The sequence below is a fragment of the Anastrepha ludens genome, chromosome 2 (genome assembly GCF_028408465.1).
Source record: "Anastrepha ludens isolate Willacy chromosome 2, idAnaLude1.1, whole genome shotgun sequence".
Taxonomy (NCBI): domain Eukaryota; kingdom Metazoa; phylum Arthropoda; class Insecta; order Diptera; family Tephritidae; genus Anastrepha; species Anastrepha ludens.
This window is the reverse complement of record NC_071498.1, coordinates 49,722,429-49,744,535: the sequence shown is the minus strand read 5'-3', so window position 1 is coordinate 49,744,535 and position 22,107 is coordinate 49,722,429.

Below are 22,107 nucleotides of genomic sequence, written 5' to 3'. Positions count from 1 at the left end.
ATTGTAATTTGGACTTTTGACTTTATAATAATGCTCTAAGATTTTTTGTGTGCGGATTTGTTCCAAATCAGGACAAGTGTAGAAAAAAGTGTGCAAAATAATAACTTTTTCATAAAACTGTTTAAGAATTAAAAATAGTTTTTTTTTTACGTTTTCTACTAGTTTCTTAAAAATAAGATATGAAATAATAACATTATCATACCAGCTGCTAATGCAGCTGAAGTTTTCTTGCAAAAATAAACTCTTAAAAACAGGTGTTGCGAAAACGCAACACTGGTTGAAACGACTCATATGACTTCAATGTTTTGATGACATTATTTTTGGCGGGAAAATTGATGTTTATGTCATTTTCATATGGCAATTTGTACCATAAGTGCTATTATTTTTATTTGTGCAAGTAAAAATACACTTATATTAGAAGTATTTCGTTGAAAGCTTACATCGTTTTGGTAAGACTAATGTGCTCTTGATATTTTTTGTCAAAATTTTGTACCCTTACTTAATTCTTTATTGAAGAGTAATGGATCGTCGATGTTTTTTAACCATTGGGGAAATAGAATCCTATATAAATACTTCGAGCAGTGAGGATGATGGCGAAGTAGTTTCAGCTAAACGAATGAAAATTGTTACGCCTATTTCGAAAAAAATAACTTCTGTCGTATATATTCCACCAGCAGATGTTGATGCTGTAAGAGACGAAGAACTTATTGACGATAATGAGATGATAACAGAGGTACCAGCTATGGCGGATGTTTGTGGAGAGTTGGAGGTCGAACATGAATCAGATGTGGAAGATTTTGCGTCGCCGCCGTCACGCTTAGTTGGAATACCTGATGATGGACCATCCTGTTCTGCAAAAACAACTAGGTACACAGCAGAAAAAGATTTCGGTACACCAAACTGGAAAAAAACCAAACGAATTGATTTTAAATTTGGACCCCCTGACGAATCAGGTGTGGAATCTTTAAAAAGCAATATTGTTGATTCTATGAGTGAGTCTGAATATTTTATTCCTATGATAATTTTTGCCTCTAAACATTTTTCTTTCAGGTGGCAAAACACCATTTGAATTGTTTCTGCAGTTCTTCGACGAAGAAATAATGGAAATGCTGGTCGTGAATACAAATATATATGCTCACCAAAATAATATCGTAGTGGATATTAGCAAACAACAGATATATCGTTTCATCGGAATTTTGATACTAAGTGGTTATCATAAAGTACCTCACGTTGAACATTATTGGAGTACACAGCAAACACTTGGTATACCTATAGTAAAGTAAAGAAGATTTCATCTAATGGACAATTATGGTATTGATGCCACAGACAGATTTGCTAAAGTTCGTCCACTTATTGATGCACTGAATCGTAAGTATATGCAGTTTGGAGTTTTTGAAACGTTTCTGTCAATTTATGAACAAATGATACCATATTTTGGTCGACATTCGTGCAAAATGTTTATTCGTAACAAACCAATTCGATTTGGTTTCAAGTATTGGGCTCTTTGTTCAGACAGCGGTTATTTATATGCAGTGGCACCATATGGAGGATCGAGTGTACCTTATGACAAGAATGTAGGCTTAGGCGCTTCTGTTGTTCTATCATTGTTAGAAAACGTTCGAAATGCAGATAACCATGCCATATATTTTGATAATTTTTTTTTGTCATGCTATTTGTTTTGTTTGTTGAGTGAAAAACGTTTCAGAGCAACAGGAACTGTAAGATCAAATCGGCTTAGAGGTGCAGAGAAATTGCTAAGCACTGGAAAAAAACTGTAAAAACACCAATACGACTACTGCTCCGAGATAAATAATAAATTATTTGTTGCTCGTTGACAAGATAATGCAGAAGTAACAGTCATTTCTAATTTCAAGTCTGTCGACCCACTAGCTGTCTCACAACGTTGGTGCAAAGCCGAGAAAAAAAAAGTATCTGTTGAAATACCAAGACTTATTCATGACTACAATCAACACATGGGAGGGGTAGACCTACATGATAATCCCGTAGCTAACTATCGCGTTGGTATTCTTGGAAAAAAATAGTGGTGGCCGTTATGGACTAATTCCGTCAATAGTACCACTGTTAACGCATGGAAAATTCATTGCCTGATTTATAAGGCAGAAGGAACTCGCCATATGTCTCAAATTTCTTTTAAAACTGAAATTGCAGAATCTTTACTTTTATATTGTGAAGAAGTTTCTGATGAAATAAGTGATTCATCAGACATCGAAGAAGCAGAGAGACTAGTCCATTTACCTCGCATAAATGTTCGTGATCATGTCGTATGGAAACCTCCAGGCAACAAACGTAAAAGATGTGCTATGTGTCACTCACAAACTGGTTATGAATGTAAAAAAATGTAATTTGAGATTACATCCAAAATGTTTTGATGAATACCATACAGATTTAGGAAATAAGAAAAAATAATGTTTTTTTTTTAAATATTGCAAAACTATTACATTGTAAACTTAACAAAATACAACTATATTAATGAAGAGAATTAAAAAAAATAGCCAACTACAACTCTGCGTAAGTTATATTATTTCTATGAATAAGATCACAGCGTTTCAATCAGCGTTGCCTTTTCACAACAGTCTGTCCTGGTGCATCCGGAAGACCTATCGGTCTGAAAATTTGTAAAGGTGATCAGGAGTCCTTTAATACCAACCATACAAAATTTCACGCAATTATCTACACGGAATCTATTACCGGTAGCAGAACCCTTGATGATTTGTTTCTTTGCTCTAAGTTTTTTCAAAACGAAACTAATGCATATGACGACATTAGTAACTGAGTCAATAAATCTTTATTGGTATATACTCTTTTAGATATTTTCTAAAGTGTGAACTTTCCTAGTCTTCTTCAGATAATAAACTTACTAAAATAAGTTTAAATAAGCAGTGAGATAAATAAATAAATAAATAGCTCAGAAAATATTACCAAAATATTGGGAAATCAGTATTAAAGGATCCGGCACTCGAAGTGTATTCAATTAAAAAGGCCATAAATTTAGTTTGGAAAATTACTTGTATTCAATTCAAAGTAAAAAATAAGTGAAAATAATACAAAATTAAGAATCAGTTTACTTTTGCTCGATACGACAACCTTTTGTCATGACTATGGCCTTTAGACGGTCCAGAAACGAATCGCAAGCTGCCAGATTGCGACTTGCAGGTATTTTGACCCACTCTGGTGAATCTTTTAGTTCGGACCTTGCTCTCCAAAATGGCCCAAAGAGAATAATCCATCGGATTCGCGTCTAGTGAATTTGATAGTCACTGTGTGGACGTTATGAAGTTCGGAACGTTGTTTGTTAACCATTCATGGTTCACTCGATGTTTGTGAGACGGTACCGAGTCCTGTTGAAAAATCCATGGCCTGACACCGAAATGTTTGTCTGCCCACGACTTTAAAGCAACCTCCAGAATAATTTCTCGATAATATTTCGCATTTACCTCGATGCCAGGCCCGGTGAAAACGATTGGAGAGTGCCCATCTGCGTTTACATTAGCCCAAACCATTACCTGTAGCGGGTGCTGCCTTCTGGTGGCCAATCGATGACTCAAATTCTCGTATGAGCAGTCGGTCAAATAAACCCTTTATTTACTTTAAGGTGCTCGAGCTCACGAACAATCCCTGGTTGTGATTTTCCACCCAAACATAATGCAATCACACTATTACGTTTGAAATTCATTACTGATTTTTTTTTTCGCGTTTACTTTCAGCAAAATGCTTTCGCGCGCTTGTAAACCATACTTTGGGCTATCATTTAACAGACAGTATGGGCATCACCTGCATGAGCGATCTGAAGTTGGTTACATTTCGAGTGCCGGACCCTGTTATATTAAAAACTATTTAATATTAAAAATTATTATTATTTAATAATTTATTAAATTTCTTTTTTTCATAAGAAAGGACTTTTTGCAACAGAGAAAAATTGCAAATTAAGGAGTTATACAGACGAGTAGTTTCTAACCGTTACGGGGAAGAGAAATCATTCATAGTATCGGTATTTCATTTCATCAAATTTCAAATCACCCTGTACCGCTAAATCGATTTCTAACTTCCAAAAATAACACTTTATTGCATACCCCTGGCCTCTTTAATTCGACACCGTCATCTTCGAAAACGGATTTCCTTAATATTTAAAAAAATATATAATATTTCTTTTTTGGTTCACAACAAATTTTTAACAAATTTTTTACCTCAACAACTTTTATATGCCAAGCGGGTAAGTGAAATGGAGTAAACAAATTATTTCGTGATTTAAGGGGATGTATAAAGCTTAAAGTCTATTTTATCACAAAATAAGTTAGAAGCTTTTAAATTAAACTTAGTTGGAGTTTAAGCTTTCAAATGGTACCAAAAAGTCCAAACTCTAAAATTTTCAATTTTTACATTTTCGTTCACGTTCGGAGATCTATGCGTCATCACGATTGCACCAGCTATATTTTTCATCCTCCATGTTTTCATATGTTTTACATTTATACGAAAAATGTATTTTGTATGGTATATTTGGAGGCATGTTATTGAAAATAGGTAAAAAAATAGTGATATGGCAGCATAATTCTCCCACGGCTCTCAATTTATATAAGGTACACACCAGGGGAGTCTAAAACTTGTAGCTCCCTGTGTTTTCTTAGTTAAGTGGAGTTTAGGCTAATCAGAAACCCGTGATGCTGGAGTGTCTAAGTCTTAGCTAGTAGAGCTCTTAGATACTAATTACAATATGAAATATAGAATATACAATCAAATAAAATTGGGACTTAATATTTTAAATTATTCGTACAGAGAAAGATGAAGAGGAAAAGGAAATATGTGAAGTAGATTTTAGGAGAATAACGCGTGTCAAGCGGTCAAATAAATTATCTTTCACTCAACCTAGTACCAAAGCGACTTTTGTAGCCCTTAGCTTAATGGTAGTTTGTTCCATAGGCGGGCAGTGTACACAAAAAACTAAAGTTCCGATATTACAGAGATATTGAATTGCAATTGCAAATTTTGTTGTAATCGAGACGATTGAGTAACTTAAAGACGGCTTTTGAGATGCGGATGTTCTTCTGAGACTAAGAACTAGAGAATCGTAAGTCACTTGTTTTTCGAGCCTATAGGGAGATGTGGTCATACCGTTTTTTACTAGATATGTACCTATATGTCTAGGACGTAGGTTCGAATCTCCGTGAAAGACTAAAATGAAGAAAAAATTTTTTCTAATAGCGGTCGCCGTTCGGCAAGCAATTAAAAAGCTCTTTATAAAAAATATATCTGCCACACGGAGTCGGCTTAAAATTGTAGGTCCCTCCGCTTGTGCAACAACATCAAGACGCACGCCACAAATAGGAGGACGCGCTCGACCAAACACATAAAGCACATTTAGTTGTTTCTTGCATTAACTATCCCTATTGATCTAGACTGCGACACCACACAACAACGTTGGAGGCAGATAAGATATCGTGATTAGCAGCCTAGCAAGTATTGATGTCAAGTGCTGTGTTGACTATATATAAAGGCCCAAACTCACCGTATACTTTGCCAATTTTACCTTAAATATGAATAGTACGACCAGGTTAATCATCGACTACATCAACATATGGTATCACAGATCTGTTCAATAAGATTTTAGCATAAACTTCAAAGCCAAATATTTTTATAGATGACTAACAATAAATTGGGATTTTCTTGTATTTAAAGATATCGCACCCTAAATACAAAAGGGTCACAACTCAAACTGTACCTTCTACTCAAATATGAACGAGACATTATCAATAAAACGGTCCGCGGATGACATATGGGTAAAATAAATTTGTTTGTTTTTTGGTAGGACTGTTATAAGCTTACATGGCAAATTTCAGCGTGATATGTTACATAGTTTGTTTTCTGTGCTACTGTAAACAAGTCAAGCTCGAGTGTGGAACATTTTGAGTTGTGACCCTTTTGTATTTAGGGTGCGATATGTAAAATAAAAAAAATGTTTTGAACAAGGTTTTATTTATTTGCAAATCCATCAAAGTGTCCTTACGTACATTAAAAAGCTGATACACGCTGTGTTTTTCAAATATAAGGGAAAAAAATGTTCCCAAAACTTTCAAATTTATTTTTTTTTTTTTCAAAAATAAGTTTTTTTAAGTATATTTGATGCTAAAAAATTTTACTCAAATACTTTTTACATTTAAAAAAGAACCAAAGCTAGTCGTATTTCTCTTTGCTAAACTCAATACTCGTACGAAAATGTTCAACATTGAATAAATCTTAAAATTGTTATTCTTTTTTTTGAATTTTTTTCAGTTTAGTTCCTGTTATGCTCACGCCTACAAATGAACCAGTTTTTCTGAAAATTTAAGACAGTTTCCAAAATACTTCATTTGACTTGGAATCGCTCATATCTTGGAGTTATCCACGCACACACACGCGCAAGTGACTAGCAGTCAGATAATATAAGTACAGGTATCCCTTGTATAACGCGGTCTTATACAACGCGGTTTCGATATAACGCGATTTGGAAAAATTAGGTTTCAGTACATCGCGAAATTTAGGCTTATATACCGCGAAGGGGAAAATACATAATTATAAAATCTGGTAACACTAATTTGCGTACCACATATTTATAATATGTAATGTATTTTTAATGTAAACCGGGAATTACCCTTTTTTGCCTTAGATAGATAGAATAGATATTAATGTAGCACCTTATTACGAAATTGAAAAGGAGCTTAAAAAAACCACCCACCAAAAACTGATAACAGATTTTGCAATTATAAAACCAGTAGAACCACAAGGTCCCACAACTAGTTTCTTATCCAATAGCGAAAACTATGTTGAAGAAATATCTTCTGATGAAGCTATTGCTCCCCCAAAACGCCCACGTGCAAAGATCTTTGAAGACAGTGAAACAGATTAATTACCATATGAAGTTTGAAGAATAACAATAAAGTTTTTAATAAACCTTTAATTTGTTTTAGTTTGTTTTTAAATTTTTTGTTTTGTGTTTTTAATTGTATAAGAAAGTCTGAACTTTAGTATTGAGTTGAAATATATGTGCATCAGTTATTTTGTATGTATTTTATTTAAAAAAAAACCTATTGGAACATAACCCCCAAATTTATATGAAAACTATGTTTTAGATAACGCGGAATTACATAACGCGCAATTCTTCTGGAACGTAACTATCGCGTTATACGAGGGATACCTGTATATTATATTTGTTGTTGGCACTCGTAGCTAATTCAGAAGAAATGCCATTGAAGTGTTTTTATAGGAAAAGTAAAAAAATGCCTCAGTGGAATATTTTCAAATATTTACAAGCAAACGTATCGTATTTATGTACATACTTACCAAAAAAAAAATATTGGTACAGCACACAACTACACATACGAGTATACCTATGTCACTTTCCTTGGGATGCTATGTAAAAGGAGAAATGTTCGCATGCTTGACCTCGTTTTGTAATTCTGCTATTAAGTGGTATTAGCAAATGTCAAAGTGTAAAAAAGAATATTTGGATACATAAATATATGTGAAGACGTTTTTTTTTACTGAGGAGATAATTTAAGTGGCTCGACGAGCAGTCTATTTGATTTTTTTTTTTTTTTTTGTTCATTTAAGAGAAGCTGAATAATATTTTTGTGATATTTGATATACCTTTAAGTTAAAGTTCTTTTATATGATATACTTAAATTATGATTTAGATGAACTAATTGGGTATTGGAGGATGGTTCCATGTGTAGAAGTCCACGCAAGTGGGGAAAGTTACTGATCGCCATTCACTTGGGAATGGCCAGGACGATTCTTCTGCATATGGTTCAAGCAGCTCACAACGGCCGGGATTAGCCCACGCATCCTCTGGGTAGCTTCCGAACACCCGTTCGGGAGTGAGCTAACGTGAGAAGGCGAAACATTCCAGGATAGCTGGTTGTGCGTTGGGTTTGGGACCCGCCACTTAAAAATCCCCCCCAATGAAAAGTTTGAAAAAGCCTCGGATGAGACCTCCCTTTACTGATGACGACCCCTGCAAACGAAATAAGGAATATGATTTGAGGGCATGCACCTGGAATGTCCGGTCCCTTAATGGGGAAGGTGCCTCTGCCCGGCTGGTTGATGTCCTCGTGAGAGTAAAGGCTGACATCACCGCCATCCAAGAGATGCGATGGACGGGGCAAGGTAAGAAAACCATAGGACCTTGCGACGTCTACTACAGCTGCCATGTAAAGGAGCGCAAATTCGGTGTCGGATTTGTTGTGGGAGAGAGACTTCGTCGCCAAGTACTGTCGTTCACTCCGGTGGACGAGCGTCTCGCAACAATCCGCATCGAAGCCCGTTTTTTTAACATATCGCTAATTTGCGCCCACGCCCCGACGGAAGAGAAGGACGATGCGACCAAAGATTCTTTCTATGAGCGCCTGGAACGCTCCTATGAGCGCTGCCCCCGCCACGACATAAAAATCGTGCTTGGCGACTTCAACGCCAGGGTGGGCAAGGAGGGAATTTTTGGTCCCACAGTCGGAAAATTCAGCCTGCACAACGAAACATCCGGTAACGGACAGAGGCTGATCGACTTCGCCGGGGCCCGAAACATGGTAGTCTGCAGCACCAGATTCCAGCATAAGAAGATTCACCAAGCCACCTGGCTGTCTCCTGATCGAAAAACACGAAACCAGATCGATCATGTTGTGATAGATGGAAGACACGCTTCTAGTGTATTAGATGTACGTACGATCCGAGGACCCAACATCGACTCGGATCACTACCTTGTTGCAGCCAAATTGCGCACACGCCTCTGTGCAGCAAAAAACGTGCATCTACCTACGCAAAGAATGTTCGACATCGAAAAGCTGCAATCACAACAGACAGCCAGAAGATTCGCCACTCGACTCTCACTCTTGCTCTCCGAAAGCACTGCCCAACAAATCGGCATGCGCGAGCAATGGAGCAACATTTCTCGTTCCCTACGTACCGCCGCCGAAGAAGAAATCGGATTCCAACGAGTCCGAAAAAACGGTTGCTACGACGAGGAATTTCATGCTACCGCAGAAAGAAAGGATGCCGCCTATATAGCCACGCTGCGATCGGGCGCAACGCGAGCCATGTGGGATCGCTACAGAGAGCTGAAAAAGGAAGAGAGACGTATTATCCGACAGAAGAAACGAGAGGCCGAAATACGTGAGTGCGAGGAGCTTGAGATGCTGGCCAATAGGAACAACACCCGAAAATTCTACCAGAAAGTTCGGCGGCTTACAGAAGGTTTTAAGACCGGGGCGTTTTCCTGTAAGAACAAAGACGGCGATCTGGTGACTGACGTACAGAGCAATCTTAAATTATGGAGGGAACACTTCTCGAACCTGTGTGACAGTGCGCATGGCATAGAGAATGTGAAGATCCCGATACCCCAATCGATGACGACGGAATTGTAGTTCCGTTACCCGACCATGACGAGGTGAGAATAACAATATCACGGCTAAAGAACAACAAAGCCGCGGGCGCCGACGGACTGCCGGGTGAGCTATTCAAACATGGCGGCGAGGAGCTGGTAAGGTGCATGCATCAGCTTCTATGCAAAATATGGTCGGATGAAAGCATGCCTGCCGATTGGAATTTAAGTGTGCTCTGCCCAATCCATAAGAAGGGCGATCCTGCAATTTGTGCCAATTACCGCGGGATTAGTCTTCTAAATATCACCTATAAGGTTCTAGCGAGCGTATTGTGTGAAAGGCTGAAGCCCACCGTCAACCAACTGATTGGACCTTATCAGTGTGGCTTCAGACCTGGAAAGTCTACCATCGACCAAATATTCTCAATACGCCAAATCTTGGAAAAGACCCATGAAAGGAGAATCGACACACACCATCTTTTCGTCGACTTCAAAGCTGCATTCGACAGTACGGAAAGGAGTTACCTGTATGCCGCGATGTCTGAATTTGGTATCCCCGCAAAACTAATACGGCTATGTAAGATGACGTTGCTCAACACCAGCAGCGCCGTCAGAATTGGGAAGGACCTCTCCGAGCCGTTTGATACCAAAAGAGGTTTCAGACAGGGTGACTCGCTGTCGTGTGACTTCTTTAACTGTGCTCAGGCACAATATTTTATAAGAGCGTACAATTGTTGGCGTATGCCGATGATATTGACATCATCGGCCTTAACAACCGCGCTGTTAGTTCTGCCTTCTCCAAACTGGATAAAGAGGCAAAGCGAATGGGTCTGGTGGTGAACGAGGACAAAACGAAGTACCTCCTGTCTTCAAACAAACAGTCGGCGCACTCGCGTATCGGCACTCACGTCACTGTAGACAGTTATAATTTCGAGGTTGTAAAAGACTTCGTCTATTTAGGAACCAGCATTAACACCGATAACAATGTCAGCCTTGAAATCCAACGTGGAATCTCTCTTGCCAACAAGTGCTACTTTGGACTAAGTAGGCAACTGAGCAGTAAAGTCCTCTCTCGACGAACAAAACTAACACTCTACAAGACTCTCATGATGCCCATCCTAACGTATGGCGCAGAAGCTTGGACGATGACAACATCCGATGAAGCGACGCTTGGGGTGTTCGAGAGAAAGATTCTGCGTAAGATTTTTGGACCTTTGCACGTTGGCAATGGCGAATACCGCAGACGATGGAACGATGAGCTGTATGAGCTTTACGACGACATAGACATAGCGCAGCGAATAAAGATCCAGCGGCTACGTTAGCTGGGTCATGTCGTCCGAATGGATACAAACGCTCCGGCTTTGAAAGTATTCGATGCGGTACCAGCTGGTGGTAGCAGAGGAAGAGGGCGGCCTCCTCTGCGTTGGAAAGATCAGGTGGAGAAGGACTTGGCTTCACTTGGTGTGTCCAACTGGCGCCGGTTAGCACGAGAAAGAAACGACTGGCGCGCTTTGCTAAACTCGGCCAAAATCGCGTAAGCGGTTATAGCGCCAATTAAGAAGAAGAATTGGGTATTGAGTGGTTTTAAGTGACAGTTTTACTGCATAAACAGAAAAAACGCCGCTCCTTCTGCTGCACCGAAGTAGTTTTTTATGGGTTTTTCAAATAGGAGCCGCTCGAAATGAAATAAAACCAGTTGTGCAAGAGTGATAGATTTACCAGGATTGCTCACAAACTATGGGAAACAAAAAAAATGTGCAAGGGATTTCGACTGCCACGTCATAGGGCCATCACAGGGCGCGTATTCACAGACTCTTCCAATCAGTAATTTTTCAGAGGGCAACGAAGTAGCATTAGCGGAGACTGTTTTTATTTTTTTCGTATATCACCAATACCATCTCAATTTTTTGTAAATACATCCCCTGTTTATTTCAAAGGCCCTTTTATTCCATGATGTCGGACTGAAAGGACCGCCGCGGTTTCGCACTCTGGCACGGATCCGAGGGCTTCCATAGATTAGGTTGAATTTGTGAAGCCAAGTCAAGTGAGGTCAAATCGGTCTATCTTGATGTCTTGGAGTCCATTCATGTCATCTCCGATATATGTCGGGTGTTGCTTTTAGCTACATAAGAACTATCAATATCTACGAGTATAACTACGGTTTAACAGCTGAGAATCGCTAACTGTGTTGATACTTCTTTTTAGTCATCATAAATCGTTTAATGCCAGAGCAACGCTTCCAGATTGCGGACATTTATTTGAACAAATCTTCCCTATAAAAGTCATTGTGAAGTACACCCATTCTACAGGCTCGGGTGCAGCAGTGATCCGTTATAACACCTATGAGGATGCTGGTAGTTGATATGTTGAATTCCAATCCTTTTAAGTTTCAGTTTTGGCCAGAGCGCTTTGGAGACTCTGTAGTTAGTAGTCAGAGACCGGCTTCTATTGCTTTCTGCGATTACGCAGAGCCTTTACTTACGTTTCCTTACACACTCCTCCGCTCTTTCATTTCGCTCCACTCTAGAGTGTTGTGTTGTTGGATATCTCGGGAGCAAAATTACATCACCGTGCGGGACGTCCAAATACATTGAAAATCGAATAAATAAAACCCGCACAATATAGTTGCACAGTTAAGCAACATATGAACTACAAAATTCTTATCAGTCAAAACCAAGCATCGGATTTTCAGTTTCAATGTAAAATCCATGCTGCTATATGGTTGCAAGTCCTCGGCGATAACATCTATGCGGATTTGGAAACGGCAAACTTTTGTAAACTTCTGCCTGCGCAAAATCGTAAGGATCTGGTGGTCGCATATTATTTCTAATATCTACCTTTTCTGACCTATTTCAATCGACCAATCGATCAATGAACTCCCCATCGAGCTAGCCATCAAACGCCGACGGCTTGCTTTGAAAAGTCTACAGGCTATCCTTTCTTAGAGCCCGCACGGCGCGAGAAGTTGTGGTAGACCAGAGACCTCCAGGCGCCGTAATGGTAGATACCGACCTAAGGGACTCTAAACTAATTGGAAAATCTTAAAAAACTTATTAGCAACGACGTCAATAACTCTGTTTGGACCCTATGCTCCACCCAGACCTCATGTAAATTATATACATCTATACTAATATTATAAAGAGGAAAACTTTGTTTGTTTGGTTGTAATGAATAGGCTCAAAAACTACTGGACCGATTTTAAAAATTCTTTCACCATTCGAAAGCTACATTATCCACGAGTAACATGGATTATATTCTATTTTGGAAATAGGGCTCGAGATATAGGTCAAAACGTGGACCCTAGAATGTGTTTGTACAATATGGGTATCAAATGGAAGCTGTTGGTGAATGCTTTAGTCCAGAGTATTTTTCATGCCGCTCCGTGACTAGGGTCTCGAGATAGAGACCAAAACGTGGACCTTAGAATGTGTTTGTACAATATGGATATCAAATTGAAGCTGTTGGTGAATGCTTTAGTACAGAGTATTTTTCATGCCGCTCCGTGACTGGGGTCTCGAGATAGAGACCAAAACGTGGACCCTAGAATGTGTTTGTACAATATGGATATCAAATGAAAGCTGTTGATAAGTGCTTTAATACGGGGTAATTTTCATACCTATTGATGACTAGGGTTGTTAAGTAAGTATTGAAGATGGGTTTCGTAAAGTTTGGTTGTAATTCGGAGCACTGGCAACGGGTACTAGCCATAATGTCGCTTACTTTTTTAACGCTTGGGGCGGAGCTGAACTGTCAAATTGACAGTGTGAGTTACAATGTGTCAATATTTCTTTCTGATTTGGATGCCATAAGGAAAAAACGTAAGTGCAACATGTAAAAATTGTTTGTGAATTTTTTTGGAGTGGATTTTGGAACAGTGAATAATTTCTTACGAAATTTGAGAATTTGATGTGAAATCCGAATAATTTTATGTGTTCGTGGAAAAAAAATGTTTTTTCGTTTTTTTTTTTTGAAAAATATAAATGGATAATGGTTAAAAAAGCTCCAATGCTTAATAAAACATATAAATTGAAATGAAAAATTCATGGATGATCAGGAAAAAAGACGATTGTTTATTCATATGCGTTGATTTGAAATTTAAAAACAATCTTCTTTTTTCCTGATTTTCAATTTATATTTTATATTTACTCAAAAACAAATAGAAAAACAAAAAATATTGTTTATGCCAAAGCGCTTGAATAAAGAATAAAGAAATAAATAATATGAAAATCATAATATATATTTTCTGTTCTAAACCATATCTATTCTATTTTATTGTGCCCAGCGAAGGGGGCGGGTTTGCTAGTATATATATATATTTAATTCGCGCGTACACCCTTTTTGCGTGTTTGGCCGAGCTCCAAATGGAGGGACCTACAGTTTCAAGCCGACTCCGAACGGCAGATATTTTTATGAGGAGCTTTTTCATGGCAGAAATACACTCGGAGGTTTGCCATTGCCTGCCGAGAGGCGACCGCTATTAGAAAAATGTTTTTATTAATTTTGCTTTCACCGAGATTCGAACCAACGACCTCTCTGTGAATTCCGAATGGTAATCACGCACCAACCCATTCGACTACGGCAGCGGCGGTTTATTATATTATAATTATATATCAGTATGATATAAAGAAACATTATACATTATTTTCTTGGTAGGTGACTGTACTCGTAGTGAGCGATATCTGGTAAAGTATCGATCAAACAGTTTAAAGTGTACATATGTTTCCTGTTTCTTGTTTGTTCTATTCAGTTGGGAGTTACAGGGCGTTGACAATGGAAGTCAACAAAGATAAAATGCAGCACATTTCACAGGTTTTTTTTTTTGTGAAGGTGAAAATGCAAGCCAGGCCGCTAAAATTATGAATGGTGTATACAGTGCCGATACTGTAAAAGCTAATTACGTGAAATCTTGGTTCAGTGTATTCCGTTCAGGCATTTTTGATGTTGAAATAAATGTCGAAAATATCGATAAAATCACCGAAATAATCAAAGTTGACCGGCGTGTTAGTAGACATAGCATCACCCAAGAGCTAAAGATCGACCATAAAAGAGTTTTAAACTTTGCGCATTTTACGAAAAAGTAATAGATTTATTTTTCAATCAGATTTTATTCCGAACTCTCCCCAAACAAATTAATACATTTTCTCTAACTTCATGTGCATTTTTCGCAGGATTTTCATTTCATAAAAAATACTTATGAAATTCCGGGATCCGAGATACGGAATCACGTGGTCTCGTGATCAGCAACTCTAATGCTAATAGAACTGATTTCATTCCCCACTACGTTCAGCAATTATTGCAGATGTGCATTACAGAGGGATTTTCTGCTAGTCCTCTCTCTAATTCCTGAGACCGATCTTCTTTTTTTACTGGCCGTTTATTTTCAAGAAAAGCAACAACCATTGTGCGCATTTCATTATTTCACTTCAGTCATCAACGCTCCTGTTCAATACAATCGAAAGAAAACTTCACAATTTAACTAGCATTTAAGAGTAATTCTCGTACTATTAAGTTGTCACTCAACCATTCATTCATTCGTTCATTCATTTGCGTATTTAATTCGTATATAACCAACAGCGGTAACTATAAAAGCGCGAAGTGCAAACTATTAGGGAGGGGTTGAGTGAGTTGTGGCCACAACAGAAGGAACTTAAGTGAATATTGTCAGCGACTTTTAAATATTTACAGCGATACAATTTCTTCCGCACTTTTGCACTGAAACTTTATACTCATCTGAACTACTGATATACATACTGACACACATATACATATACACATGTGTAAATACGCTGAAAGTCTTGCATGCGTTAATAATTAATTATATAATTGGCCACAATTTTAAATACACATGAATGATTAAATTTACTGCCTGCAATTGAGTTTTGACGTTCAATGCGCAGTTGGCAACGCGACGATTCTACAAATACGAGTACGAACGGGACTACACAGCTATCCATTCATGTCATTGCTCGAATTAAGCTGTTTGAACAGTTGAGCGGACAAATACGCATTAAGCTTGGTGTTCAACTGAGCAGCAGCCTGTTCTGTGTGTTATTCTATTTAAAGACTGTGTAAATGAAGTATTTGCAGTGACAGCAGCAACAGCAACAGCAATAACAATTAAATTAAAAATTGTCAGCATCACAAAAAGCAAAAGTAGCTTTTCAAATTTAGCCACAAAAGTTGACGTACTAAAATGTTTATGTAATTAGATATGTAGGTTTGTATTTGATTGGCTTGGTTTTGTGTAAACCAACTGCAGCGGCAAATTAGCAAAGCTAACCGCGCAGTTATTAAAGCCAGTCAAGCCAACAGCAGCATATAAATAAGTATCAGGTGAACTAAACAGTTCTGAGTGTTTTTCGCTGGTTGCTAGTTAGTGAGACACATCTCACGATGTAGGCAATGCATCGAGTTATACCACAGTGGGATTTAATAAGGCCGCAGATCTTTTATTTTTTTTTTTTTTTTTTAATAAAATAAAAAGATAAATAAAAAACCAATGAAATTCAACGCAATTTTTTTTTTTGTTATATTTATCTAATTTTTTAGTTTAATTATGTACGAAACAAAATATTCATTCAATGCGCACTTGGACTCCCCTGGCAACATAGACTGCGCATGTCAAAATTTTTCATGACTCTCTTACACAGATCGGCCTATGTACCATTTATAACGCGCCTGATTCCTATTTCCAGCTCTGGTCTTGGCAACTTCATTAGCAATAGGGCCATTTTAGATGCATTATGTGGCAAGTACCACCTACCTGTTGAAATCACATATCCTTGACTTCTATTTCATTTAAATCAGGCCTTAAAAATTTGTCCGATCACTCCGCCATCCCATAAGCCAAGCCTAGCAGTAATTCGATATGGCTGTATAGTTTTTTCTTGAAAGTGGATTTAATTGCTGTCCAATAGCTGCGCCCTCGTGGGTCATCCTGTGTACGTATTTCGCATTAAAGGTGAAGTTATCTTCTTCTCTCTTTCTTGGTTGGCAGTTTTGTATTTAGTGAAGTCAATTGAGAGCTCCAGCATTCCAACTACAAAATAAAAAATAAAATGTAATATAATTCGCTACATTCTGCTGTGCCGCTTACAGACTGAATACAGTATCGAATGAGATAGCCAACCAGTGATTCTAAAGATGCTATTCTGGTGGACCGGCGCACTCTTTCCATTGGACAGGAACTAAAAATTTATTAAGAAACTGTGGGACTATTTTGTGTTCTTCTCGCAAAAGTAAAGCAAAAATAACTTTGAGAACTTTTTACTTTACCTAATACATAAAATTGACGGCCACCGTAGCCGAATGTTGTTCCATTTTGAAGTTCACAGATTCGAGTCTCCGCGCATGAAACACTAAATGATAGAACAAGTTTTTTATAATAATGGTCGCCCCTCGGCAAGCAAGGACAAACCTCCGAGTGTATTTCTGCCAAGGAAAAGCATTTCATAAAAAACCATCTGCTGTTCGGATCCAGCGTAAAACTGTAGGTTCCACCATTTGTGGAACAACATCAAGACGTACACCACAATTTGGATGGGCAGCTCGAAGAAAGAGGGTAAGCGCCAGTATATAAAATAGCAGCTTACATCAAAACGCAGTGAAAATTTTTCCATTGAATTTTAATGTATTAAATCTAAAATTATTTCTAAAAGAAATTCAAATTATTAGACAAGGTAAAACCACAAAGAATTAAGTAATTTCAAATACGATTATAGTAATGCAGTAAAAATAAAGCAAAATACTTCGTTAAAAACTACAAGGAAACCGCAATGTTTATTTAGGTGCGCAACTAAGTTCTCCCTGTTTTTTTGACGAAAATACGACTTTATTCTGAAAAAATGGTTACAAGTGAATCATTGAAAGTATTGCCCATCGCTGGCTACTAAAGGGTTTTTCAATTGGCGCGGGTCGATTTTGGCGCCCTGTGGCAGCCATTTTGTTTTGGTGACATCTGTCAAGTCTTTTGTTTATTATTCAGTTGTTTATGCCAAATCATCATGGCAAGTTACACGATTGAACGATCAAATGATAAAACTTTATTATCAAAATGAGTGTTCATTAACGCAAACGTTGCGCGCATTGCGCCCATTTTTCGGCAGACGTAGTGGCCCTTCAAAGTCGACTCTTCAACGTTTGGTGGCCAAATTTGAGACGACCGGGTCAGTAAACAATCAACCAATACCCGTACGTTCAAGAAACGCAAGATCAGTCGAGAACATTGCCGCGGTCCGTGAAAGTGTACAGCAGAACCCGAGGCAGTCTATTCCTCGCCGTGCACAAGAACTTGGCCTTTCGCAGACTTCAACTTGGCGAATTTTGCTTCGGGACTTGGGCCTACACCCGTACAAGATCCAACTGACCCAGGAGCTCAAAGTTGATGACCATAGACAACGCCGTTTGTTCGCTGACTGGGCTTCGAATCGTTTGGAAGAGAACCACAGTTTTGGGCGAAAAATCATCTTTAGTGACGAGGCGCATTTTTGGATGAATAGCTGTGTTAACAAACAAAATTGCCAATCAACACGAGGTTACCAGGTGATAATGCATCTTCAAAAAGTTACCGTTTGGTGTGGATTTTGGGCCGGCGGCGTCACTGGTCCGTACTTTTTTGAACACGACGTTGGTGAGGCGGTCGCCGTCAACAGCGAGCGCTACACAACGATGATAACCAATTTCTTATGGCCCATATTGAACCATATGGACCTAGACGACATGTGGTTCCAGTAGGACAGCGCTACGTGCCACACAGCAAACGCCACGATTGACATTCTGCATGAACGATTTGAGGGTAAGAGCTAAGGATGTAACTTCCAACGTCTTAACTCATTAAAAAGATGGTGTCATCAGAAACATTTTTATGACGCCAGTCTTGTTTATGTTGGACTTCACCTTGTATGTGGTTTGCCTCAAATGACTTCAGCCGCAGCTGCAAAAGTGGAGGAGGAGGTAGTGGAGAGTGCCACTGCTTTGCTCTTGCCAGAACACGGCAATGCTGTATAAACACTTACTTCGTTGGATGTTTGGCAAACTTGGCACTGCAAATATCCACAATATTTAATCGTTTATCAAAGATATGAAGATGGTGAAATCAATATGGAGAATTAAAGGTGGAGACGTGTGCCCTTCTACATTATTATGAATAGTAGCAACCACTTGACCACAGGTCAAGAAGAGATATATTCGAGCTAATAACCACTATTAGGAGACAATACCCCATTGTTGGGATCTCCCACTCAACAATCACTTGCTAATTTGAGACTAGTGTTTGTTATTAAAGCGGCACTATTACTTGCTAATCCACCAACCAACTAAGCCACATTACGTGCCCAATACTCTTGAGAATAATTTTACGACCTTCAAAATAGCTTATTGCAAAATAAAAGAAATTTACATTGTGCTCATTTTCAAATTTTCACAAGCTCTGTGTCATTTTGCCACTTACAACGCATCACTGTAACAAACAGACATCTATAAAACGACTTTGGATCTCCATGCAACAGAAATGTTAGCACTCTCAGAAAAGCAGTAGTGACTTAGCAGACACTTCAGACACCTGTCCTGTACCTAGTATAAACAATTAGAAGCAATTAAAAGAGTTAAATACCCACTCGCGCTATTCCGAAAATGGTAAAACCTGGGCCAAGTTTAAGACATTCTGATTTGGAGCAGTGTCACATCAGACCGCAGCGCCACTGCGTTGATGGTAAATATTTTGATTCGCCTACCACTATGTAGATGCACATATATTTCTACTCGTCTATGCATAGTCACATACTTAAGTGAGTAAATATCTACTACTTACTCAGGCAATTTTCAAAGTGCAATCTGTATTTTTAGACACTTTCTTCACTTTGTCACCACCTAATATATTTACTATATATACCCATGAATGTGTGTATGCAAGTAGTGCTACAGTAGTGCAGACTGCTATGAGTATAAGTATTTTTACTTGACTTTTAATTACTCTTGTGCCAGTTTCAAATTACCCGAGTAATTGCTTACTCCTCTGCGATGGTAGTGGTATTCGCGTGCTTGAATCTTGCAGTGACCAGAGGCTATAACAGCACTGACAAGAATAACTTTGTTGACAGTAACATATTTACAAAGTTGCATTTAGTACTGTGTAAAGATGGACGAAGAACAAGGCACTCGATCCCGATCCCGATTCCCATTGCGTTCATTCTAATGGTTAGGATTTTTAATCCAAAAACTTACTGCTTCCAATAGATTACAAAATATCCCTCGTTCTAGTATGCGCTATTATTTTCAAACAGAGGGAAAATTGTGGCACAGATTCGACAAGAAATTAAAGCTCTGAAAGATTCGTATACAGAAAATTTCCCTTAGAAAAGAGTGGCACAAATTTTCTATACAGTTACAATTTTTTATTTCAAACTCTGTTATTGGTGCGGAGGAAATTTAGATTGTGCTTGAATAAGATGACCGCTCTATTAGATTATGTCTCCTAAATCAATGAGCTTCCTCCAGCGCATTCAGCGTACTAAGAGCAGTCAAACCAAAGACGTAGTTCAGCTTGATCTGGCTGGTAATAAGACTTAAACTGATAAACGGCCAGAGAGAGGAATAAGTCACGCTTTCAAAAAAGAGAAAAATAGGTTTATCGTAGGTTGTAGGTCACATGAACTCCTATTTTTGAAATGGGTTTTGTTACCTATGAGGCGGCCGCCGTAGCCGAATGGGTTGGTGCGTGATCACCATTCGGAATTCACAGAGAGGTCGTTGGTTCGAATCTCGGTGAAAGCAAAATTAATAAAAACATTTTTCTAATAGCGGTCGCCCCTCGGCAGGCAATGGCAAACCTCCGAGTGTATTTCTGCCATGAAAAAGCTCCTCATAAAAATATCTGCCGTTCGGAGTCGGCTTGAAACTGTAGGTCCCTCCGTTTGTGGAACAACATCAAGACGCGAACCACAAATAGGAGGAGGAGCTCGGCCAAACACCCAGAAAATGTGTGTGTATATAATTCGAAAGAGATCGATATACTCGAGCTCACGCTCCAAAATTTTCAGTCAATGAACGTCGAACAGGTGTGTAGGTACTCGTTGCTCATTTGACATATACGAGCAATATCGAGAGCTCTACTTCAAGGTGGTATTTACTGCATTTCTTTTTCATTTAACTTTTCCACTTTTTTCGAATTATTTACTTCCTTTACGATTACTCAAAAATTTGTAATTAAGAAATTTTGTAATCTAGAATTATTCTAAACATGCAACAAAGGCCTGCAGGACATAAGGTTGCACCAAGCTGTGAGGCTACCTTAGTTATTACTGGAGGAGTATAATTAAAAGTGATTTAAGCATCTCATAAACCTTCCTAAGGATAAACTGAAAGCAACACTGTAGATTTTGCCGCCAATTACACAAGCTGCTAATGTGGTCCAATGGCTTCTAACGCCTTTACGACCTATCTCGGAATCACAGACGCGCTTGCATCTCGAGTATGACGCCATAGCAAGAGGAAATACTACAATAAATATCTCATAAATATCAACTTTATGGGCACACCAAATCTTAAGGTCGAGGTGCAAGCCTACATTTATTATATTCTATTCTATTCATCGAAGATCTTATGATTACATTTACTATAATTGTAATTTGAATCTTTCATGTACAACGATTATCGTCGTTGTAATTTAGGGTTAATTAAAATAACAGCCACAATAACGCTAGTTTAAAAAATTTTTCAGTTGTGCTTAAAATAATCGTAATCCCGTCCTGGCTATGAAACAAAATAGAAGTGAAGAGCAGGTGGTTAAAGCGGCTTCTAAGAATTGCCTTTATGTCATACCCATTTCTAGTTTCATGTTTATCGCTGATCAGGTGTGCGTGAACATTGTTAAAGTGTATGTGTAAACATTTTCATGGTGGCTGTTGATTTTAGCGTGATAGCACAATGTAGACTCTTGAGCAGGATGCACTTTCGTACTACAAACTTACATTATTTATACAGTTGCTCACAAAACTGAATGCACACAGAAGTTAATTGGAAATATGCTGGCTTCTATAAGTTGGCCAAAGTAGCTAACAATGACTTCTGTTGGACTGAATACAGAGATTTATTAAAGATATACAAGTAAAAAATACGTAGAGTCAAGAGAGAATCGTGGGAAGACATTTGTAGTAATATAGAGGATACTAATAAAGTGGCTAGACTCAGGAAACTGCAATCGAAGAATCCAACTATGCCCAGAACAATACAAACAACCAACGGGGCGTGGACCAACAGTTGTGGGGATTCTCTATGTAGAAGACCTAGTCAATGCTCATTTGTGCTCAGACACTATAGATCTCGAACCAACAAGAGATATTGAGTACAACACCATGGCAAATTTAATTACGACCAACAAAATAGAATAGGCAATACAAAGTTTTGACCTATTTAAATCTCCGAAACCAGATGGAGTATTCCTGGACATGCTCCAGAAAGTAACCCATCTTGTGGTACCATGACTAAGTAATTAATTGTCACATACACTTCCGAGTTTCCACAAATGGAGCGACCTACAGTTTCAAGCCGACTCCGAACGGCAACGTTTTGATGTGAAACATCTATAGGCTCACTTGTAAACCGAATCGTTGGCGTGGCGACCCGTCGCCACGCTATACTAAGGTATACATATATATATTTTATATGTAGTAGTATGAGAAGTGCTAAGCCAATTTTAAAGGAACAACTCACAAATGATGTGGGTTAAAGTGTGTTAGTATGTGTGC